This window comes from Opisthorchis viverrini (genome assembly GCF_000715545.1).
Source record: "Opisthorchis viverrini unplaced genomic scaffold opera_v5_122, whole genome shotgun sequence".
In the NCBI taxonomy this organism is placed as follows: Eukaryota; Metazoa; Platyhelminthes; class Trematoda; order Opisthorchiida; family Opisthorchiidae; genus Opisthorchis; species Opisthorchis viverrini.
This window is the reverse complement of record NW_008751780.1, coordinates 1,145,955-1,172,343: the sequence shown is the minus strand read 5'-3', so window position 1 is coordinate 1,172,343 and position 26,389 is coordinate 1,145,955. Positions and strand designations below refer to the sequence as shown.

The window sequence follows — 26,389 nt, the reverse complement described above, 5'->3', positions numbered from 1 at the left end:
TTGGTACATGGATTTTTCGCACGTCTCTATGGCGTAAATACGGTTAAGGAAAACTATCAGTTTGCACCCCGAAATACGGTAAATTGAATTCCACTTGTTTACCCGCCCTCATGACAACCGGCAATCAACGGTTGCCTGATTTCATATTATCTTTAATCATGCATCCCAATGTTTCGGATCCTACTCCTGTGGATAAACATCATTATCGTCAAGGGTGCCATAGTGTCGCTCTTTGGTAACACGACCAATGCGGATGACAAACGCAGATGTGATACTAAGCTATTGTCATTACCCGGGGACTTCATTAATTAAGCCCAAACTAAGTAAGTCGTTTTTTTCGGTATCATTGATTAGTTAGTGATTGACTAGATTTGTACGGTTTGGATCACGTTTTGAGAACGCTTCCCTAGTAGTAGATTTGGAAAGTGGCAAATTTCCAAATAAATTTGAGAATGAAACTCGCCGGATAAATATGTATGTTAACTATGTCTGGATGTTGATTCGGACGGCGCATAGCTGCAGCCAAACGCCCAACATGATAGACCACAGAAGGTTTTGTTTTGGTGTCACCTACAGATGATCTAACTAATCGATTCCTTCGTTTAGAAGGTGAGTGACTCGTATTTCAGTAATTTCAAATATTCCCAAATAGCGAAGTTCTGATGATCTCGGTTTTTCGGTTTTGCATAAATGGGCATGAATATTTTTCTTGTATTTGGTGTGCGTCCACTTGTTCACTTTTCTAAATTCGGCACTCTAACAGTTAAACATCAACGAATCTGTGATAACGTGTGATATGGAGGCTTGTCAATCTCGGTTCTGGAGCTTTCACACCAGGCCAAGAATTCCTGAACTGGTAAAGTTAACAAAAAACATATCTTGAGGATGAGCCGGACACACACAAAAAAAGAATGCGTGCGCCGTTTTAGAGGAAGAGCAATCAGACTATGAGACATAAGAATAAATTTCGCATGACAGTTTTGGAGATGAAAATTCCAACCGCATACGAATAAACGCTTACAATTCAAGAACACTGAGCAGCTATATAATGAAATTTTATACGCTTGAAACGGTGTTTCAGCAAATGTCCCATGCCTCGAGATTGTGTTCGGACTTCGGTTATGTATCCCGGTCGATGTATGACTTTTGTTGAAAATATCAAGTCTTCTCTGAGGAGGTGATTTAAATCATGAATTAAGAACTATCTAAAATAACTGAATTTTTGAGCAATACACAGTCGTCCTAAAATGACCAATAACATACTCGAGAGCTGGGTGAAATCCACTCTAGCCGGTTGAACACTAGCCAATCAGATCGTACGCTGATTATCTGAGCCTTAATATTAACGAACGAACGGAAAGTACCCAACAAAAGTGAAGGAAAAACGTGGAGTCTATAGTAAGTTGTAAAAGTTTTGCTTACCTTTGATTTTGTGTGAAGCAGCTTATTCCACGGATTTGAGTGAACTGTAGCGCAAGGCAAGAAGCCGCAGCATTTTTCTTTGTTGCTTTTAAATTGTTTTCCATTGTTCTCCCGGGAAAATCGTGTGCATGGTAACTGAACACCTAAACGTCAATTACGATTCATTTGGGAGAGGAAATTTGGGTAAAAATGTCCTCGGGTTCTTCTTGCATTGTGTTGCAAAGGTCAGATGCCTTTCGCCCAAAATCTGTGAACCCCAGTCGAACAGGTTTGGTGAATCGCACCACTAACATATCTTCCAAAAGATTTATGGGAGGCTCTCACTTTGATATTTTTGTTGCGCACGGTTTAAAACACTTGAATAAGTTTTTTATCGCAATCAGGATTCACGTAAAACTAGCGCTTGAATATACGCACCTCTGAAGGGCCCATTCACGAAATGGAGCAATTAACTTACCTATTCCACAGATCTCAATGCTGCCAGGCTAACCCATATCACAGGAAATAAGTGTACCTTAAAGTGCACCTAGAGAAGCAAGGAAACTATAGAAAATCTGGCTTTTTAGAGAGAACATATGTACTCCCAATTTACTGCAGATGCATGGTGTTTTATCAGCCATGGCAAATAGTCAGACATGATAAGGCTATAAAATTCAGTCACCGTTAGCCCGCCAAATGAAGACTTATATAGGGATAAAAGGATGTTTATGTATAAAGACAGGCTTCTGAGCCACAGCGGATTAGTATCAGCTTCTCTGTTGCTAGTCAAACTACCGATGCTTGTGTATAGTAACGTAGTTTTGGCCCAAATGGAGATAAACCTCTGCCACCCTTTTACATAGTGATGGTATAAGCCCGATCAATGACCCCCTGGTATTGCTGCTAGAATGGTGCTAGATCTACTGACTAAAAATTTACTTTTTTACATCATGCCTCGAAATGCGCAGCACATTGTGAATGAAAATTTTTGGACAGTGATCAAGTGGCAAATTATATTTTACTATGACATATCTCCTACTATATATCAAATATTATATCATATTGTCAATTTTAGTCATTATACTAATTGGCTCTCAAAAAGCATTCGAATTTCGCGCATCCATATTAAGTTAGAAGTATCATTGCATTTTTTTGTTCACAAAATTTGTTATTAACACTTACCACATGCATAATACTAGCTGATCCTCGTACTGCTACTATGGAATGTGATAAGGCAAATGTAGAAGTTGATCAGTTTTGTAGAATACGTCAACCTCTGCTTCGACTACATCACGGTAAACTTCGGGAGAAAAAGCGACAGAGTTTAGCATTTTGTCCAATACACGACACTGACCAACGTGAATAAGGAATTTATCACTGAAAAAATTCTAAACCCCGATATAATCAGGCTAATGATGTATTATGCCGATTTTTAACATTTAAAATCCAAATGGTATCATCACATTGAACTGTTTTTTCTATAAGGGTCATAGCTGTAAAGCCTTGTTTGTTGGCGAAGAGGTTTGCCAGTGACTTGAATAAAATTATGTTGGGATATTGCAGTTGAACCCACTGTAGCCTGCTTGATAAAAAGTATTTTTATATAGTGTCTCAGAAGGAAAAAACTGTGTCCGAATGATCACGTAGAACTTTGGGTTTCATTAGACCCCTTGGGCTCTTCTTTACAGGAAAATATGGCAGGGCTGTCAGATTACAATTGGCAACAGAATCACTAGAGTTTTACATTTTTCCTTCCAAAGTATGTCCAACATTCGCTCAGTTTTATGGTATTCCAAGTTATATTCAAAACAAAAAACATCGTTACTTCTGTTTTGATTTAAGTTTCCCAAAAACCTTAAATTGTTATGTTGTCCTTTAGGTTCAATAGTTTGACATGCATTGTGTGGATAATTTTAGTCAAAAAAGCTCCTTGAGTAGAAATTCATAGCACTCCTAGCGTGAGAACATGAGGCTTGGTTATCGCGGATTTCAGACGGTTTTGTAGGATTCAATAAAATCACTCAACGTATTTCGAATCAAGTTTGATAAAGCTGCGTAGCTGATTCAATTACTTCCCTGTGGAGGCCGTTCACTACAAGGTTCAGCTAAAATGGTGGATTCCACTGAAAAGCCGTGCCGCTAGCAAAGAAGAACCATCACTGGAATACATCTTGTGCAAAGCATTAAATTAATACTTTCCTAACAGCATATAATCTTCGTCAAATTGCCCTATCAGCTCGCATTAACTCAGCGCAGTCCAGTCCGGAGCGCTTTGATCTATAACTCATTGTGATGTCAGATTACTTGCTCCGGCTAACTAGTTTACATTCAGAAAATGTTGAGCACTGATTCGCTCGCCACGATTTAGCCGAATAATTGGAATTTCTTTCATTTGTACGATTTACTTAATAGCACTCCGCAGCGGAATCCGTGTTAGTGTTCGTAACTAGGAGACTGTATAATCTGTTCCGTTTTCCAATGTGGTGTATCTTGAATTTTTGTGAGACGGCTTGAAATCTAGGCACGATTCCTGTCATTCACAATTGCAGTAGTATACACTATACTACTAGATTCAGGAAACAAATCCATCAAACTTTAACTCCTGGAGGAATCGTTACCGCAGACGTTTAACAGCTTATCATGAGATCTGTGAGAAAATACCATACCGACTATTCCAAACTGATCCGCTTTACCAGACTGCGCACATTTCTCCCACACAGTAAGGTATCAAGACAAAATAAATTGTTCCAAAAACGTGTGATGAATCCAAAAGTAGTATTTACACGTTGTTGTTAGATTGTTTTGGACATTAATTAGAATTCTGGCTTTAAACCAATCACTCAGATGCAAAGAAGCGTGTTGCACTGAATTATGTAGAATGATGGAAAAACACCATAAGGGCGCCATTCAATGACTTTATAATCCCTCTAGGTAGGCCGTCAAAGCAACAACAACTAATGGGGATAAAGTCGCCCCAATTTGAACACGTTTTAAGAAGGCGTTCTGAGTTGACCAAGACTATCGCAATAGAATAGTTTTATTTAGTTCCATAAGCCCCTGTTCTCTGCTCAGTTAAAAATGTCTGAACTGTTTTAAAGCACAGGCTACAAATAACAATCTCCCAAGTAAAATGACAAATAAACAACTCGATGGATCATGGAGACGGCTGAGTAATAAAAAGAGAAATAGATGTTAATATGTCAAAATTAATGTGAATACTCAAAACAGGGTTAAATATACCCTGTAATTGTGAACCGAGCGTTTATGCGTATCACTGAGCCGTAAAAGTCATTTTTCGGAAACACTGTCCTCTTAGCGTCAGTCTGCGAAAAGTTTGCGCACAAAAGTCGGAACCCGGCAACAAACGAATTGACGGGTCCTTGCCGCAAGGCATAATATAATGAGGATCGACTGCCTACCAAAAAACAGTCGCAGAGCGTCACTAGTGCTGTACTGCTAGACAGTGCGTAGAATACTGTTATCGAGGAGCAGTTTGACCGTATCATACCGGGTGCTTATTCGATGGCATGCGCTTTTTAATCCAGGACTGGGGTACCTGACAAATTGGTTAATTTGAAATTCCGCCATCTACGCACACCCACCAAGGCAACCGCACTATATTTTAGGGTTTCTCGAATATTGGTGGTACGTGAACACACGGGTCGGGGGTTCCAAGAGCCAGCAGAAGCACTAGATCTCTGTCACATGCAAACAACCCCAAATCGGACGCATTAGTCGCGCAGGATCTCAGAAGCCGAAGATTCACCATAGCGGGTCAGATCGGATAGTAGGCAAACGACGGTATCTATTTGTCAGTATGTCCTGCTGTGCAGGTGCAAAAATATGATGCCGGTGCTTGTGCCATTGCTCCGTGCACATTTTAGTAAATATGACGATTATTTTAAGCTGGGTCGGTCGCTTTTATACGCCGTCCCCCAAATGTCCTTTTTTGAAACTGCAGAGCATAACAATGTAGCCGCTTCAAGTAAAGCATAAACCATGCAAGCAGTTGAGATGAATCCTGGAGTTCCTGTGCAAAGCAGCATTTTGCACAAAGCCGCTAAAGCATGAGCACCGAAATTCGGGCACAAGAAAGTTACGAATGTTTAACGGAAGCACTAGAGCAGCGCGAGTAACTTAGGAGTTCACTTGTGTATGTCCTTTCGCAAATTAGACAAATGATGAAATGTGTTCTGTCTTGCTCCAGTATCATACGTCGTACATTGGTCTGTTTCGAGGGAGCGAAAAGTGGCCTTAACTAGCAAGCAAAACGAGGACAAGGTCACATACGAGACTACTAGCTCCCCGTGTGGTAGCCATTTTTTTCATTTTGGGTGTTCAATGTAGGTAGTAAATGTTTTTGTTCGCTCCTCGGAATATTCAAATAAACATCTTTAAGTCGCCGAATCGTCTTCCTGAAAGTACTTCTGAAGGGGAGGTTTTCACGAAAAGGAGCGCTGAGTAGGAAATAAGAGCATGACATTTGATGGAAATCTAACCACACATAATGATGGGCTGGATTCAGCGCCCACATGCCAGGTCGTGCTATCTGTGTGTTGAGCTGCCTGTTTACGAAGAGCGCGCTCAGTAGCGGTTGCTGTTGTATGCACTTGATAACGGTAAGTTACCGTTCAGACGGGAGAATAGCGATGTATAATCCTGAAGACTCAGGGTGAAAATTTTCACAAGGTCTTCAAAACTGGTTGTTTCGACCTGGGTATCTTACTTTAGTTGAACTCTACCAGGGCCTAGGAATTTTCATTACTTTCGTTAGTATTTGAATTCACGCTGCTCCAAGGGACATTTTAGCATTTCGAAAAGACACCGTTTTTGATTCGTGTGTCCACATACCTTGAGAATGAGTGATCAGGCAGGAAATCTTTAAGTGCACTATACTGTTTGTCCGTACCAAAAAGCGTGTAAAACTCATATTCTGATGAAACGAATTTGAAAACTAGAGATTATTTATGGCCATCAATAATCTGAAACAAACAACCTAATCCGGTTGGTCCTGGAAGGTTGATTGTTCAGTGGATCCAAAAACATCTTATTGCAAGGGTAGATGATTTTGGTTACTTTTGTCACAATGTAAATCCTTTCACTCGGTTTTATCTGTGCCCACAAAGGCTTAACTATTCCATCCACTTGGTTCCTATTCTAATTGTTTTTCTACCACTGAAGAAGTGTAAATAATGAAAATTTAGTAATAGGGCTTCAATTCTGGTTGATAAAATGGCGTACATTTTGACCAAACTGATACGCCGTGAAAAACGTATTTTTTATACGTTCATTCTCACCATGAACAAGATAAGCGCAGTGCAATCAAATGGAAACGGTTGGTGATAAGTTCGAAACCATGCCTGGCTACAGATCTGTAGAAAAAAATTTAACTGTATGTAAAGACCAGCGAAAGATACTCTTGTGTTTGCAGCAGCTAGTGACCTTTTCATGATTACATGAGGTCACAGTGTGTGAGGAGCAGTGTTAATGAAAGTTCGCACGACAGGTAGCAGACTTACTGTAAGGCCATTTATACCACACCCCTTGGATAGTGTTGCTTGCCTAAGAGATCATTTTTCTGCTTTCTATTGCTGGGCGTAGGTGTACTTGGACTTGAAATATTTCCCGTAGATTCTCGATGACAGTCAAAAATTGGGCAGTCAAATATCGAAAGTATGTCCACTAGACTTATGATCTGATCAGACTCAGGACTCGATCAGATGCAGTTACCAATCTGCTACATGACGCTTTGTGTTTGTGCACTATACCACTGACCTGCGCCGCTACAGCAACCAGGTTTTCATCAGTATTCTTATTTGGATAGCAGAATACCAGGTTGACATCTCTAATGGTGTATCACGCGGTTATTTTTCTTCGAAATCACTTTGTTTAACCAAACTATCCGATGGCTCCAGTGCTGAGATTTCAGATGATAAGATCTAGAAGTTAACCTCAAAATATGGAGCAACGTAGGCGAATTTTCCAAGCTAATGAGCAGTTCTGAAAATTCGGGCAGAAAAGAATATCCACTGAGTGGTGTGATGTGTGCAGGGCTGATGACTACCCACAAAGTTAAGGCGTCTAAACTGCGCTCATTGATGTCTAGCGAAGATAAATTTCATCTGCCATCGTGAACAGAAATAAGGTTCCCTTGAGCATCCGGGCGGATTGATTTTAGCAACCCATATTGGCTACCAGATTCTACTATTTATTTCAAACCTTTGTCCCTCTAGTAATGTTTACTCCCATGAATGAAGTGCGCCCAGGCACTAGGTATCTTCTTTGTTCTTTTGTTGTCTATCAACACCACAAACACCTATCAGGAAATTCGTGAATAAAAGCCACCATAAACGGCGCCGAGAATTGTTTGGTCACTGCAAAAGAGTAAACGTCAATCTCTGTGGAATAAAGATGAAAGGTTTGGCAGTTAGTTAGGATTATAATTTTTTCATGGAGGTATCATAGTAATGAGTTCCACGCAATGGCCTTTAATTAGGTGTGTTAATGGATTTTGTTCACAGCTGGAAATCCGGTTGAATGAAATACAGATTTATGGTGTTTCAACTCGATACTGGACACAGGCAAAACCAGGGTGACACTCGACAACCAGATGCCCTGGCTATATCACAAATCTTCAGCTGCTTTAAAGAAATAGTGCCCAAAATAAAAAAAACCCCGTTTAGAACCTTTTCAAACTGTTTTTTCAGCTTATCTTAGTACTTCAGAGTCAAAGCCCTATTTGTGCCGTCTTGATCACTCTTGCTAATATGTGACATGCAAGTACCGTAGCGATGCACGGTTAATTGGAAAGATTACTCATAAAAAACAGGCTTTTTGAAATTCTGTTTTCTACTACAAAAAGTATCTCTACTAAGCTCCACAATATAATGAAAAGAAATCTGGGCAAACTCACACCATCAGGACAAATGTGGCTTTCAACTTTGCGCACAAGTTAAATGCCAATGTCTGCATACCCCTCTCGTCGAATTATCTTAGTAGTACACCACAGATAATAAATGCGTGAGATCATCCAACCAATACTATGCTTTTAGTATATTGGTGATGTATGACACAAAGTTGGTAGTTCCAGTAGCAACAATTGTTAAGTATTGAGTAGAGATATCATATAATATGGTTTGGAAAATTAATTCACACAATTAGGTCGTGCCCAACGCAATTCTCACATCACAGACTTCCTTTAATGTGCCTGATCTTATTCTAACAGGATCGGAATAACTTACGAAAATTCTCCTTCAAAAATGTACACAAACGTGCATTTCGGTTACCATTCGTGGCGCTGCTAATGTGTTTGAGTTATAAAGTTTTAAAAACTATACCCGGACGGATCAGGCACACATCCTTCGTGATCAGTCCACATGTGGAAACGTTATGCTTAAGAAGTATCTTACCAAAGACAGACGCTTTTATGACCACACACTGCTCATATTTACAGAATCACTTTCGATGCTTAATCATGATTCCTGCATACCGTCAGTGTATCCCATTAGCTTTCTGGTGGTTAGCGTATATTTTGCAGCGATATTCTATAACGATCATATCCGAAATCATAGAGGCTAACACCTGAAACGCCTTTGGAAATTAGTGTGGGTAGTAACTTTTTGGCAAAGTTACAAGAATCAAGCACGCAAGCTGGAAATCAAGCAGCAATCTTAATATTTTCGTGGATCGTTTGACGTAACACATAGAATGAGCTACTAGACATGCGCATATTGTGTGGTGATTTCGAATACCGACGCATGGCTTAGCCACATAATGATTACCACCGATCTTAACATTTGTGTATAAATCACAACTAAGAAGGTTCTTTCATGATGACTCAAATAAGACTCAAGCGAGTTCTGCTATTGACTTTTGGTAGGATATAATTTTAATGACGCGCCAAGCCATAAGTTCACAACGTAAATTGCATGCAGCGTAATAAAATACCGAGTCGTCGGAGTAGCAGGCCTGCAGATGAAAATCTATCCCACTAATACAAAACCGAAGCTCCCGCAATTCATCAATCGGCTTGGAGGAAAAATAGCCGCGTACGATACGATGCTATTTTGTTCCGTAATATCTTACCATTGTCTTACTATCAAGACAGAATTTTAAGAAAATTCAACAACAACACCTAAGATGAGGTGTTATAAAAACCACGCCTCTCAATCAAGCAGTCCTTGATCATACAGCAGCACAGATCATGCTAGATTATTATATAAATATAGAAAAAGCATGCATGATGGTTGACCAAATGGATAGCTTGATGTTGAAAAACACAATGATCTCAAAGGGAAATGTGGGGTCAGCTCAGCGAAGATCCCCTGTTATATACTACGGGACAATTACTAGATGCGTTGTTTGGCGTGAGGAAATTGCGGCAAGTAACCTCGCGTACATTTGGATGAATGAACTGTCCAACGAACTGCGGTCTTCCTGTGCAAACAATCATTTGAGAGAGCTAAATAATTTCTCCAGGATACAGTGTAAATAAATATGGAAAACCCCAACAAACCAGATGGAACGTGGAAAATTAATTCTTCCACTCCATAAAGACCATCAAATGAGGGCCACTAATCTCTATTTCGACAGCACCTTCGTTTGTGTGCATATAATTAGTATGCAGAATGTCATCTGCTGATATTACTCACTCATAGTTTAACAATATTTACCACCGGCTTGATCTACTACACAAAGAGTAATCGAGATTTGCCTTGCAAGTAAAGCTTGTCACCGATAAAAATCCGTTTTACATTGTGCACCTACCGCTTTGTCGTCGACAGAGCGCTTCGTAGACTTGCGCAAAGCCACTCTTAAACCACAGCCTTCCAAATGGGAGCCGAACACTGTGCATTTAGGTGCGACTTGGAACAGTGTAGCTCCCTCGCAACTCAACAGAATGTAGTGCAACACATATATGAGCTGCCATTAGCTGACCCCTCAAGCAAAGACGCCTTAATTGTGGCATTTGTTGAATCCTCACTCTACATCCTAATCTGTAGGACGTACCGAAATGCCAAGGTTTGGAATGTGGCTAATATCCTTCCAAAATACGGGCGGCAGAGAACAGCCGTTTCACTCATGCTTTGAGCCATCCGTTGTCCTTCAATATCAAAATAAAATATTAGAACTCAAAACAGTAAACGTTCCTACCTGAATAGCATAGAGTACCATAATTAGACAAAAATTGGCCGATTAAACTCAAAATTAGGATATCACACTTTTAAACCCAGTCAACCGTACGCACAACCAACGGGACGTAGGAAAACGATGCTTTTCTAACAAAAACTTGATGGTCACACAAATTCTCACACGTAGTTTTGCAGCGTGTTAAAAATAAACGCTTGTCTGTAGCGAAATGCTCGGACTTGCTGTCTACCCTACGTGAAATTAGGAAGCACTACTTGCAGTTGTTTTAGCCAAACGGTGTAACTGGAATGTCAGTGGATGTCACTTACTTAAGTTGGCATATTCAGCGCAAACCCCCTTATCTTCTTGTCCATAAAAACTTAGCGGCAGGAAGAAAACTTACGTGAGCATATATTTTGGATGCAAAATTTTAGTTGCATAATTTGAGACATTGCAACGCGTACATCTTTATTTGAAATAACTAATATTTCAGCCATCAAGGATATACTCGTCCTTTCTTGATGTTGACCATGAAAGATAGCTTTACTTGTTTCAGCCAACATACGCAATATGCGAAGGAAACGACCCACATTATCCAAAAGTTTAGTCTACTTTCAGACTAACTGAGGAGATGGCCCCCTCAATATTTACAACTGTCATTGTCAGATTGATTTTATTTAAGTCCTGTTGTAAGCATTAACACAGACCACTTGGTACAATTGGTCGACCGCCAAATTTGTACTAAAGAGTAATCTCTGGTACACAAGAGTTCTTAGTCAGGCGAAGAAATACGTTCCCACAAAATAAAATGAATCGATGACGTTGACATAGTTAAACGCCCGATTACCACAACAGTAACACGACGGCAGTCATTTGACTTTGTCTATCACTTTGATGTCGAATGTCACAAAAGCTTCATGACTAGCCATCAGTAGTTCGTGAACATAAAAAAACAGCGATTCCTACTCCGTGATCATCGAGATATCGATCGGTAAGCCTGAAATCACCCTGAAAAATTCCTTCCACTCAGTCATAATTTCTGCTATGTATGCATACATAAATCATGTGAATTCATAGGAAAAGAACTTGCTAAACACGTGTCCTGGACGCAGCAGCTGGCAGGCATGGGAACAAGAAATAAAGTTTTGTGAATGAAAGCATTTTCCCAGTGTACATTTATCATTCATAGTAAAAGACGGGGAAAACACGCTCTGGTGCTGCTTGATCACCGCACACGAATTTCATGCTGTAAATAAATTGAAGCTCATGTGTGGTAATGTGCGGTTTTCCTTTATATGTAGGCTTGCTATTTCTTTGTCGCTGTTGAGGAAAATTCCAGAACGTACGATGTTTTAAGTTTTTTAACACTTTTAACACACATTTTTTCAACACTTATATGCAAGCTCCAGTGAGGCCTCTTTACAAATTCAAGAAGAAGTTTCTACGGCTTCATTAGCATAAGTGACGTATTGTATCGAATCTTCAAAGAACCTAGGCATGCCGGATATTGGAAAGCAACCGCCATTTCCAAATAGGACTTTTAGCAAATACGTTGTGGGAAAGAACACTGTTGCAGGTGGTCGATGCTCAAGTAAGGAAATGGAAAAGTAAACTTGCACCAAAGCACACGGGTGCTGTCAGTCTTAAGAGCACATCTCTCTTCTGCGGTGCCTTTGTGAAAATGCCAACCCTTGATTCCAGAGTGCATGCATAGATAAAAGCTTTGAAAAAATATAAAACTTCTCTTATACAACATTGCTGATGTGCTTGTTGAGGGCCCCTTTATGGTTGTCTACCTTTCTTACTCTTCTTGGGATCATCACATGCGTGTGGTCAACGTGTTTCTATAATCCCAAGGTGAACTTCGAGGAGTGCATCTACCTGATCAACCACAAGAATACTGATGAAATTTTGAATATATTTATCAGTGTAAAGCCAGTAGAAAATACTTGGTTTTCTCGAATATTTCGCCAACGGGAATATGGTTCTGACTTGTTCCTATTTTAGCTGACAAAATATTGCAGACGCGCAATTCAGCTGAAACATAGTCTCGCCTAATATTGGCACCAAACGTTTTATCAAATGAATGCATTTTACCAAGGGAAAAATTTTGTTTCGACGTAAAACTGTTAGTTCCATCTGTAATTTCTCCTCACACTTAATTACATAGCCGAAAATCTCAGCGAAGCTACAAACTTTACCTGCATACAATGACTTCTGGTGTGACCAGCAAAAAGCACTTTTGGTTCCCCTGGTCAGAGACTGCACTAGGGTGGCTTACTGTTGGAGGTGATATGCTCTAATGTCATACCTTAAACATTTGGAACGTCTGTATATACATTAGAAACCTATTTATGTCAAGCAGTCCTGTTAGAAGACTAAAAAGAAACTAATAAATCATTCTGAAAAACTAGTAATATCGACCAAACAATGGTACCAGATTAGAGTGGCCGCTGTATAAAATCGGGTATATTACATAAAACTGAACACTGACCGTGCAATTTTTAAATAGCGTTTATTTTCACTAATAAAGGAGTAAATTGGGGATACCAGATAGTACAACAAGCAAAGTGCAAAAATATTTGAATGCCGTTCAGCAGAAACATTCACTTTTCACATTCTTAGGCCATGCGAAGTGTGCTTTAACGGTTTTAGTCATAAGCGCCGGATTTTTACTATCTATTTTCCATCTGTTACGATGGCACTTTTTTGCCAAATTCTTCTTTGTGATTCTTGTAGGTTTGGAACCTAATCTCAAATGACGTTACATTGGACAAGCCTACAGTCGCGGTGCAGGCCCGCAAAGCGACCGAGCGACGCTCGAAATTTACTTGTCCTTTTACTTGCCTTCTTCATGCTGGTTACAACAACTGCCTTTCCAAATTTCCGAGAAGCGAATGGATATTACGATATTCCAGGATTCGAGGAACTAAGTGGAGACGAGGAAATGGTGCAACCCTACCACCGACAGAGCAGAAATGAAATCACGCAGCCAAAGAAACCCAAAACATTCATAAATCCCGACGCAGTGAAGGCATATCTGCGGGCTCTAAATGACTACTTTATTGCGATTGGAAGGCCACGGTGAGATGTTGTTTTGCTTGACTGTCGTTGTTTCGTGTGTACTGAACATACAGTCATCCAACTGAACCTCTGGAAAAAGTGAATCTCGTAGGCTTAGTGCACTACTGATAAGACTGCTGAATACACTTCGATAGTCCACGGCCGGTTCCGTTCTTCTTGTGGCTAATCAGGTGGGCGCATTTCCCGAGCTTCCGTCAACCTGAATCCAAATTGGACAGATTTTGGCAGATACACATATTTGTATATCATATCATAAGCGAGAGAATCAACCGGGTTCTAGGTGGGTCCCCCGTCAAAACCAACGTGATATGCATTTGTCGAAATATTATCTCATTTTGACGAACATACTTAATAAAAACGCCATACATAATTCATTGGAAGGGACTGAAGACTGCTGAAGACTCCCGTTCGGTCACATGAGACAGAGCGCTATCCTTTACCCGGGCAAAGGCTTGACCAGTAGGTGAAATTAATAGCAAAAACAAAGCCTCAAAGGCGGAAAAAATAATAGGAAGTTACATTTCACCCAGCAAGGTAAGCGCTAACAAACGAAGATGACGGAGCTTCTGAAGCATTCATTCACACACGTTCTCTAGATTACAGTCCCACTCTCTAAGTATGAAAACAACTTCCGTTTAAAAAAACATCACTCATTAGAAACTAATTTGGTAACAACAGCAAACAAGAATAAATTCTGATTTACAATAGTCTTTACCTGAAGGTACTGTGGGTTGACCGGATCATGTTTCGGTTGATACAAGAAATATCAAGGCGTATTCTCTTGATATGAAACCACATTTGTAGTTGCAGATAGCTCACCCACAATCAAAATGCTTCATGAGTATTTTTCAGTTTATTTTAGAATGATTTTTAAGTAAAACTTATAGTTAATGTAGGCCGTAGCCCCACGCCCACCTAATTAGTCACAAGAAGGAAGAAACCGGCAGTCACCTGTCTCATTTTTCAACAATCTAATATTTCAGTTCATCAGATGCGACTTATTGACTGGCTGAGGCTCTGTAGTACTGACAACTGGCGCTACCAAAATGGGCTGCCTCAAACTGTTTAGTCCTCTTGTTTTCACTCAAATTGTTGCTTAATTAAAACGTCACAAACCACATTGTTTTGTATTGGGGATCATTTTGTGACCGCTCACTCTGGTGTGACCCTGACGGTTAGAGCGGAATGTCTTGGAGTAGGAGTGGAAGCTCACTGTTTTTTCCGTCTACTAAGAAATAAACCTTGTAGAAAGCTTGGAATGAAAGCAGACCACAGATTTTGTGATAAACCAACTGTAAGAATTCTGGAATAGTGTTGTTCTGGACACCAAAAGCTTCAGGTGTAAAATATCACCCCATTGCTCTTTACCCTAAATTTTAACTTCTCACAAACTTCACAAACTACGCGACCCACAGTGACTTTAACAACATCCAGGTCGAGGTGGGTCAGAAATTTTTCAAGAAAGGACTGCTTTCGCCCGGAAGGATAGTGTGAAATTTTAAAAACTAAGGAGGCTGGAAAGGCACTAACTATTGCTTAGAGGATAGGATAAATCACTTGCTGACGAAAATTTTGAGGTTGGCGCCAAAATTAAACGGATCAGTAAACTAGGAACATTAGGGCAATGGGTAAACAAACTCATTGGGAAGCGCCTTATTAGATTTACTGGACATAGTAGTGCATTTTTGCCATTCAGCTACTCAATCATCTAAGCTGAGAAAGTCCCATGTATTTCAAATTTTCTGCTGAATTTGTGACCCCATTCATCTGCTTTAAATGTCTTAATCACAGTGCACTTGTGAAGTACAAAAATTGGCCTTGACCAATATGGATACTACTCAAATAGTAGCCACCAGGTCATAGGTCGAACCGTAATCCTGCAAAACCATAATAGTTTGTTACGTCCGCGACCGGAGTGGTTTAAAGAATGTTACAAAACTGCGAAAAGTATTTCCCGGTTTTGCACGGACGGTAAGTTGGATGCAAAATTTGATTTTCCTGAATTAAGATAACCCGGCTATTGTTGTATCAGTGTATCATTTCAGCATCACGTTTTTTGACGACGTTAGAATTCATGCATTCACTGTTCAGTTCACCAAAAAACGCCAAAATACATCGCTAGAAAGCACTGGTGTTAAGCTTTCAAGAGTTCTGAAATACGGAATTTTAAAAGCAGGGTATACTTTGCTGACATTTTTCAGTAACCCATAACTCAGTTTACTTTGCGGATGTTGGAAGATCATAACAATGTGATGTTTCTTCCGTAGCGTAAACTACCCGGCGAAAGAAGTGCGGAATAGACTCGTCCGAATGATGAACTGAGTGATCTTCTGAGCCTGCTCGAATGCACAGCCCTTTGAAGGATTTTTGACAGTAGTCGGTTGCTGTTTTACCGTAATAATTAAAGTGGTAAAGAAGGACTCTGAGCTTAAAATATTTATATAAAAATCACATGAAGACTGTACCTGTACCAAGTAAAATTTTAGAAACTAATTTTTCGTTTCAGAAAAAACGGCTACAGGAAATTCTCTCCTGAAGTTTGCCCGTTTTGAGACAACCGTCGTGCGACAAAATATCTTGCAGCCCGTTGTGCGATAATTGGAAGAAAAGTCCCTTCAGATTATATGGACGGATGTTGATGATGACAGTAACAAGAGTTGTCATCGATTTGCGAATAGAGCAAGAATTCTTGATGCATATTTTAATAAAGCCAGAAATGCCTGAGCACAGACATCACTTGCGAAATTACCCTACTTCTGGGTCATGAATCGGACGTCTGCGGTGCACTCTGCAGCCACACATTAACAAATATCTATTGAGCCTTCGTCTGTTTCAGGTGATTGAAATAGTATATTTTACAAAACCAGAATAGCAGCAGTGACGTAACAGCCAATCACTCTTGTGTCAGCTGATCCGGTTGTGTGGTTAGCTACCACCAAAATCTCACTGAAAGTTGAGGATGGATTGCCAACTCATTTGAGAGGTCTTCAAATTAAATAATTCAACTTTAAAATCTGAAATGCAATTCAATCTGGACAGGATTCAAAAGGAGCGAAACCTGTTTTTTAGCTTGAATTTCGGTTACTTCACCTGTTCGAACCGTCAGTAATTGATCATTCAGAAGTAAATAAGCCTGATTACGGCCCATTATTGGTTAATCACTGTGTATCAGTCACACTTGTTTTGCGTCCCACAATGAGATAAATAAGTAATTTCAATAAACACAATATGTATCGAAATGCGCAATACAATTATAACAACCAAACATACGTGTGTGGAACTTAGAAATTCAAACTCCTTTCATTTATTTGAAGTCTGCGAATACATAATGACTAAGACTTGAGATCTCGCTGTTGGTTTGAGAAAAGTAAAAGCAGAATTATCATGCTCATCCCTGAAACCTGAATAAAGTGGATGTCAATCAAATTGTTCGAACCTTTACGAATAAACTGAGGTTTTCGAAGTCAATTAAAGGAAGAGGCAGATTGGGGCCACTCCTCTCCTTCCCGTTAAACTCGGGTTGGTGTATTTTATCACGACCTACTTAATCTACCTCATAATTTATGTATGATACAAAGCCTAAAGGTTTCAACCGTATGATAGCTTTTGGCGTCTTTTGTGTCCAAACTGCGGGAATACCTAACTGAAAACTACTGAAAAAAGTCGAACATTTCTACTTCCACCAACCGTTCATCTAAAGTCAAAAACTAAAGACTTATCATATTATTCAGTTTCATATCACTATCGTGTTGAACAGTTGTCCTCCTGTCCTGGCGCAATTATTCATGTGAATCCACACCAAAGGACTGGGCTCGGGTTTCGCTATTGTTAGCGCTCATCAGCAGTGCATGTCCAATGGCCGTGCCGGGGTTTGAACTCCGGACGCCTGAAATGTGAGGCGAATGTGTTACCACTATTGCACCAGCGCACGTTATATGCATTTGAATTCTCGCTTTTCATTCTCACTTATCAGCCATATGTCGACGGTGATTGTGTTTTGCGCGTTTACGATAAATGGATATGTTTCTCCGGTACGCTATATGGTGATATCATCATCATCGTCACTTACAGCATGATATCAGTGTTCAACACTGATGCTTCGCTGCCGTACATCAATGATTCATATGAAGTCCTTATTACAAAGAAAAGAATAAAGTTAGACGAGCTGGGGACTTATTGCTAGATTCCTGCAATCATTCCGAGGTGTCTACACCTCCAGCTCTCGTTCAGGCAATCTAGATAGAAACTAACAACACGATTGCCACTGACATCGGCTGAAAGCCATATCTTGCAGCTTCTTCAACCAGGTGTAGTGAGGATCACGCTGTCCCCATTCTGCAAGGTGTGCAGCAGCGACAGCACCTAAACGTTCCGTAATCCCTTTCATACCATTCCGGCAAGTCAAGTGTTGGCCACCTCTCTGCTTCTGCCAGTCGATTAATCCAAAAACACCTGTGCCTTCTCCTCCTCTTCGAAGGTGAGAACGATGTCGTCTGCATATTCCAGATCCGCAAGGTTTTGTCACAGGCTATTCAAATGCCATGGATCTGGAGACTTCCAGCGTTCGTCTCGTGAATTCATAACTGACGAATTTAAATAAGGGTGTAGAGGGTGGGCATCCCTGACCGACACCGATTCGTGTACGGACGCTTTTGGAGAACTTGCTGTATACTCTCACACGTCCGGAAGTCGAGGAATACACAACGTATTATGTTTATAAACTTCCGGGGCATTCCTTGGTGGGCAAGCGTGTCAAAAAACAGGCAGACCGACCGAGTCGACTGCGCCTTGAAAATCCAGGAACGCCAAAATTGTGGGCCGCTTATACGTATAGCGTTGTTCTAGCGCCTGACGGAGTGTGAATATTTTGTCAGCGCAAATCTTAACAGCCCGGAATCCCGCTTACTACTCTCTAGTCAGAGCCACCGTAAGGCGACGAAGCAACAGTGATGCTAACAGTCTCGTTACGACCGAAGTGAAGTTGACCCTCTGTGGTTATCACATTCACTAGGAGCCCTTTTCTGAAAATGGACACTACCTCCGACTCTCCTCAGGTGTCCGGGACAGATTCCGTTCCCCAAATGCAAGCAATCAGATCAAACATGCGCTGATCAAGAGCTTCACCCCAATCTTTGGACAATGCGGATATGAGGTCATCCTAACCAGAAGCTCGGTGGCACCTGAGAGAACATATGCAGTCGTAAACCACTGAAGCTGTAGGTAGTTCCATGTTCACCATCCAAGATTCTACGTCAGCTGTGGGTTCCAGATGAGTGGTAGCTTGTGTCCACGACAATTCTTCCTCGAACTATTCTGGTAAGTTCTGGTAAGTTCGTCCACAATCCGGATCTACCAGTCTCTCAGATGCCAAGCAATTTGTCCGCACCTTACGCGACCCAGAAAAACGTAGGTAGAAGCGTTTCCGGACAAGTGCGGTGTCGGAATCCACAAGGTGTTCCAAAACGATCTGCAATTAGTTATTGATCCGCGCCATCGGTAACTGGTAGCAATGTGATCGATTTGTGACCGACATGTCGTTGGAGGACTTTTGATGACCAGACGACTCCAGCTGTTTCCAAAATTCGTACTGCATAAAAGCAGTCTGTGATGATCACAAATGAGAAGTAATTGTTCGCCACTGTCCGTGCGTACTGTGTTTGATCCATGTCGACATCCTAGTTGAGTCTCAGATGCGCTAAGCTCGCACACTTTTGCATTCATATCTTCGGCAATCACCAGGATATCTGAGCAATCAGCTTGCCGCAACAAGGAATTAAGGTTGACGTAAAAGCTGTCTTTGATGGTGTCAAAGCTACAGTCGTTTGAAGCGTAAGCAGACACGCTAAACAGACATCTATCAGCTTCCCGCGTGTCAAACGCCTTCAAGGATGAACCTAATCTAGATAGAAACTAACAACACGATTGCCACTGACATCGGCTGAAAGCCATATCTTGCAGCTTCTTCAACCAGGTGTAGTGAGGATCACGCTGTCCCCATTCTGCAAGGTGTGCAGCAGCGACAGCACCTAAACGTTCCGTAATCCCTTTCATACCATTCCGGCAAGTCAAGTGTTGGCCACCTCTCTGCTTCTGCCAGTCGATTAATCCAAAAACACCTGTGCCTTCTCCTCCTCTTCGAAGGTGAGAACGATGTCGTCTGCATATTCCAGATCCGCAAGGTTTTGTCACAGGCTATTCAAATGCCATGGATCTGGAGACTTCCAGCGTTCGTCTCGTGAATTCATAACTGACGAATTTAAATAAGGGTGTAGAGGGTGGGCATCCCTGACCGACACCGATTCGTGTACGGACGCTTTTGGAGAACTTGCTGTATACTCTCACACGTCCGGAAGTCGAGGAATACACAACTTATTATGTTTGTAAACTTCCGGGGCATTCCTTGGTGGGCAAGCGTGTCAAAAAACAGGCAGACCGACCGAGTCGACTGCGCCTTGAAAATCCAGGAACGCCAAAATTGTGGGCCGCTTATACGTATAGCGTTGTTCTAGCGCCTGACGGAGTGTGAATATTTTGTCAGCGCAAATCTTAACAGCCCGGAATCCCGCTTACTACTCTCTAGTCAGAGCCACCGTAAGGCGACGAAGCAACAGTGATGCTAACAGTCTCGTTACGACCGAAGTGAAGTTGACCCTCTGTGGTTATCACATTCACTAGGAGCCCTTTTCTGAAAATGGACACTACCTCCGACTCTCCTCAGGTGTCCGGGACAGATTCCGTTCCCCAAATGCAAGCAATCAGATCAAACATGCGCTGATCAAGAGCTTCATCCCAATCTTTGGACAATGCGGATATGAGGTCATCCTAACCAGAAGCTCGGTGGCACCTGAGAGAACATATGCAGTCGTAAACCACTGAAGCTGTAGGTAGTTCCATGTTCACCATCCAAGATTCTACGTCAGCTGTGGGTTCCAGATGAGTGGTAGCTTGTGTCCACGACAATTCTTCCTCGAACTATTCTGGTAAGTTCTGGTAAGTTCGTCCACAATCCGGATCTACCAGTCTCTCAGATGCCAAGCAATTTGTCCGCACCTTACGCGACCCAGAAAAACGTAGGTAGAAGCGTTTCCGGACAAGTGCGGTGTCGGAATCCACAAGGTGTTCCAAAACGATCTGCAATTAGTTATTGATCCGCGCCATCGGTAACTGGTAGCAATGTGATCGATTTGTGACCGACATGTCGTTGGAGGACTTTTGATGACCAGACGACTCCAGCTGTTTCCAAAATTCGTACTGCATAAAAGCAGTCTGTGATGATCACAAATGAGAAGTAATTGTTCGCCACTGTCCGTGCGTACTGTGTTTGATCCATGTCGACATCCTAGTTGAGTCTCAGATGCGCTAAGCTCGCACACTTTTGCATTCATATCTTCGGCAATCACCAGGATATCTGAGCAATCAGCTTGCCGCAACAAGGAATTAAGGTTGACGTAAAAGCTGTCTTTGATGGTGTCAAAGCTACAGTCGTTTGAAGCGTAAGCAGACACGCTAAACAGACATCTATCAGCTTCCCGCGTGTCAAACGCCTTCAAGGATGAACCTCACAGAGGCGACTATCACCAGGTATCCAGTCAAGGATAGATACTTCCGCCCGATGACTTAGAACGATACCAACCCTTGCACATCCCACCGCAGCAGCCTCTGGATCACCAGAGTTGCGCAGAAGCAAGTATCCAGTCAAGTACGGATACTTCCGCCCGATGACTTAGAACGATACCAACCCTTGCACATCCCACCGCAGCAGCCTCTGGATCACCAGAGTTGCGTAGCCAGAAGCAAGTGGAGGCTGACGGAGCGATTAGCCCAATCACTGTGCTTGCATCATAAATTCTTGTTTCTGAGACAAATTACACATCAGTGCCAAGCGAGTCCAGTGTGAGTGCAAGGGCAGCTGGTTGTCCTGCTTGCCTCAGAGTGCGGACATTAAATGCGACTAGATAGACTTCGCGCCGGGTCTTGGAGATTGATTCCGAGATACCTGAGGATGTTGGCGCCATTGCAAGCAGATGTTGAAGTCACAACCGACGCAAGACGAAAGGAGTCCTAATTTCTGGGCCTAAAAGAAGAGAGTTATTGATGTGGTGTGGAGAAGGGAAGAAAAGCATGTGAAACAGAAAGAAGTGAGGCGTTAGCCGTGGCCTCTTTTCGCCTATCCACCCTGCTGTATGCAGCGAGTAAGGTGACCCGGCTGATCACACTATATAACGGCCGATGTAGCATGAAATTATCATTACTTGTAAGTTTTATGGTTGTACGTGGGTCAGGTATTGTCAGAGCGCCCACACCTAGAGAGGGGAGAAATTAATATACTCAAACAACGCCTTTGGTTCAAAAGCCTAACCACAAGGCAGTGGTATTTGATGGGAAATGCAAATACACTACAATTTCTACGGAATAAGTAGCCAAATGTTCCAACCTCCAGCCTGCAGACCCAGGAAACTGTGATGTCAGACTTCTAACCATTGGCCGACCTGATATGAGAGACTCTGCGGGTGTCTCGGGGACACCCCCAATGTAGCTCAATGGGTCGCTGAGGTGCGCAAACCGTCACACCGTGGAATGGCCCAGTCTCTTCCTGACTGAAGACGATAGATTGGATGCACGGCCACCATCAGCTTTGTGACACAACCACTGGCATTTTCGGCCCGCGGTCCTCACCCGGGCAGACGACACTTGCCCACTCGACTTAGTTGACTGATAATGTATTTCGGATTCGTTACCAAGTCATGGACTGGTCACATCTGGATTGTCTACATTAGGCACAAGGTTGGGGAAAGAGGTCTCCTCGGGGTAAACAATTCTCTGGTGTACGAAGCACATGACGTAAACACCGTAATCTGTGCAATGTGACCAGCTGATCTACTGAGGGAGGGAAGGTTCTAAAAAGATATCTGTTCCCGTCACACCCATGGAACATTTCGGAAGCGCCTATGGCCCAACACATTCACTCTCCCAGATTCTTCAGCTCGCAGCGGTTACGCTACTGATCCATAAAATAGGACAAATCGAACCGCGATATTGTGGATTCTACCACCCTTGACAGTCTAAGTAATATAAAATCGGTGCAAATCTGTCAGAATTTGGCAGATACCGCCTTCCTTTCAAAAGCAGGGAATGGTTTTTCATTAGTCCTCCAGAGCCTATGAATCTAGTTAGATGATTAAACATATCTAATACATCGATCAATCCACCCGCAAGCATGAGGTTTGGGTTTGATTCCACTCAAAGTTGCAGCGATATTTTACCATTTATAAGTGTGAATCGAATGCTCAACGCTGTGGCAGACTTAACCAAGTTAGTTAAAACAGTATGCATTATAAAGGGCTGGGTCCAGGAACAGCATTATCTTCGGTGCACTTAGTGTCCGTGAGCGAAGGCTCAGATGCCAGAGGTATGTACGAAGATACAAGGAGCTCATCAATTACGAAACTAAAGGGGGTGGCAGATAACGTCATTGAGTGACTGTAACGGATATGAGGTTGCCATCGGCACGTATGCGTCCAGGAGAAGAAGTCTACAGTCTTCAGAAGATACGAGAATTCGGAATAGATAACTTTCATTGTCAGACGATGCCACAGTTTCTGACGACCAGTGAAAATAAATGCAGATCAGAGACCAAGAAAGACTATCTTTGTTGTCCGTCGGAAGGAGCGCTGCAGCTCCTACGCCAGTTTCAATGTTATAGCGAAACCCAGCTCACAAATTCAACCCTCTAGATGATGGATCACCCTTTGTATTATAATAAATTAAGGCATCTAGGACGCCACGGTCACTAGATTGATGTCCCGGTGGTTTTTGCACGATTTTCCTGAGTCCTTTTGAGTATATTGAGTATAGTGGAATAAAATCATCAATTTGGCCAGAACAAACAACTTCCTCTTCAAAAGGTGCAGAACTGTGTGCTTCGATGCAATTAAGCAACAGAATTACCCGCTGGAATTTCATTGTCGATGTCAAATGAAACCCAACTTTCGACTCGAATTCATCTGGTCCTTCCGGAAGTAGTGTTCTTCCGAGCGTTCAGTCCATAGTTTAGGACAAGGTTTTTGTGAAAACCTGAGGTCTCACCTTCCTTGGAGATCTGTTACCAGCATCCATTTAATTGAAAAAGCACTGTAAGCTAAGAAGGGCTGGACAGATACTAAACCAAATGTCTGCGTTCTCAACAATGGCTTGCATCTGGGGTTGGTTTTTCAAGAAATTTAGGCGAATGTCTTGGGATAACGGAGTGACCTCTGAACAGCAGATACCAGCAGACTGATTACTAGCTGCCTACTGCCTAATGAACCATAGAAGATACTTAGGTCCGTGTTTCCCGATTCTTTGATCTACCAAATAGTGTCGCCGCAACTTCAGGTGACCTAACAGATGAAATGAGCCACAAAAATCTGGCCAGTTTGGAGTCACGGGGTCAGGGTGGACTTTCTTACTTAGTTGCGGAGATGAAAAGCTGAGATCAAGAGAGACTTTCAATTTGTTTATTCTGTGCGAATATGTTACCACTCTTAAATGTTACATCTAGGGAAAATGATAACATGGTCCATTCTAGATTTTTGCAACCTGCGTTCTGACAGAAAGTTTGGAATAGCTATACTCTAGCAGGGAATGTTTCAGGAAACCTTTTTCTTTAGACAGCTCTTAGGGGACGAACTTTTTTCACCGCGTTTATAACCGAACCTGCGTGTAAAACCCAAATAGTGGAAGTGACAGACACTCCGATCTGAAGCGGATAGCACGGATGTCTTTTGAGCAGAATGGCTAAGAAAGTTGAACTAGTGTTTTATTCTTTCTGATAAAACATACCTGATATAAAGTAAAAAGTTTTAAAATGCGCCCAAACGTTCTCTAGTAGAGACATAACGTTTAACCTTACGTTTTCAAAGTCACTCACAATAGTATCACAAAACTTTCCCTCTGTCACAACCAAGCATTTTCTCAGCAATTATAGGACCCAAATGGCTGTCTTAGGCGGCTGTCCATGCCAAATGGTCTAACTTCCATTCTAATAGGTTTGTAAGACAACGATTTATTCTCCTTTTATGTCACTGAGTGGAATCATGAATAAATTTCAGAAGTTCTGGTAGATCACAAATGTTTGTCTTCCTCACAGATTTTGATTGTAGTGTAATCCAGAGGTTTGCAGCCAAGTTGATGTTATGGTCAGAAGTTACGAACGACTTTTAGACTTGCTATTTGTGATCGATTACGAGCAGCATTTGCATCGAGTCAAGCATTCCAAAGTATTGATCATCCATGAGCATCTTAAACTCAGTTGTCCCAACAACATTTAAATTTCAGTCCCAGAAACAAAAAGTTCGGTTGCTTTATTAGAATGATAAGAAAGACGTTGTGCGTAAAGCCGTCCACGGTGAAATGCTAGAACCAACCAGTTTTCTACCGCCGTGCAAATTAGGGAGAATGATTCTGTCTGCAGGGATTGCGTACAATCAGAAACAAATTAGAGCATTCATAGTAACAATATCTATAGATGGCCTAAAAACACTGAAGTATGAAAAATGGCTGCAAAATGGATATGGGAACATTACATGAGATATTCTCCTTGTGGGAGCTATTGTTGTACTCCGGCCGTTTCCACCAGTAAGCGCTAGGTCAATTTGCTGTATATCTAAACGAGAGCTTGTTCTCTGGTTCTCCATTCCTTTTTCAAGGCAGCCACCAACTCAGTTCTGGGGTCATAAACGTATTGTACCTCTGTGAACCGTGAGCTATGAATTTAGACGGAATCACAAAAGCCAAAAATTGGTTACTGTAAATACTTCAAACGTTACACAAAACGTCAAATCTCGATATGTTGAGGAGCCTGCGCAGCCCATTTTCGTCTGCACGTCCGACCCTCATAAGCGAGCGTGACAGGGAATGACATCATAACACCATATCCTTCGAGTCTATCATCATCCCCAAGTAAAGGGTCTATACGTACTGAACATGAAATTCACGTATTAATTTCAGGATACGCCTAAGATCGTCCTAGCATAACTCATTCTATGCTATATTGCTTGGGCGTTGTTAGAATTTTTTCCAATTTTTGACAATTGCTGGATAATGTCGCAGTCACTTTACGGGGAACTAACCACGAGAATTTTGTGACGTATCGGGTGCGCACGAAATGTATGGTGGCCTAATAAAGCTAGCCCATTTTGAGAAAAATATGATGTCTTTCCGCCAACAGACCACAAAAATGAATGCAGCTAACTAGCGACCACAACGGATAGCAATAGCTCAAGGAATCCATCTATCAACTTTCCGATGGAGTATCTTGAACTGAAAGCATTTCGTTAGATAGATTATAGCAAATGCCTTGTTTGGGACCTTTTAAATAGCCTGAATTTCCGAAGGATAGTGACAAATTATGAATTGAATACTTTGCGTGTATTCCGTCAAATATGGCCTTCATATGTTTAGCTCAGCTCTAGTTATACGATTTCCTATTTCCAAGTCTCTCACCATTTGTTATCAGAAGCCCCCAGGAAAATATCAATATTGTGGAGGTTGAAGTGACTTCCATCTTGTGGCACTCTCCTTTTGAAGGTACCCATCTTCCGTTACGTTTGTTTCGGACGTTGCCATTACAATAATCCAGAATAACTTGTGTTCCTCCTTTTTTCAGATTTGGTTGATACTACGTCTTGGATGTATTACAAAAAACCCCACCTACTGAAGTTGATATCTGTGAATTTAATTTTTGGAAATACAAACGAGGCATAACTGCCCTGAAACTCGGTCTTCTTTACTTATA

The 26,389-nt window shown here is 41.7% G+C and overlaps 1 protein-coding gene across 1 annotated transcript in view; it reads left to right on the top strand.

The window, feature by feature from the left end:
* The window catches only part of T265_06159 (hypothetical protein), a gene marked incomplete at both ends in the record, with an annotated part of 47,797 nt that overhangs the window by 17,756 nt on the left and 3,652 nt on the right, over positions 1-26,389 (top strand). The window lies entirely within an intron of this gene.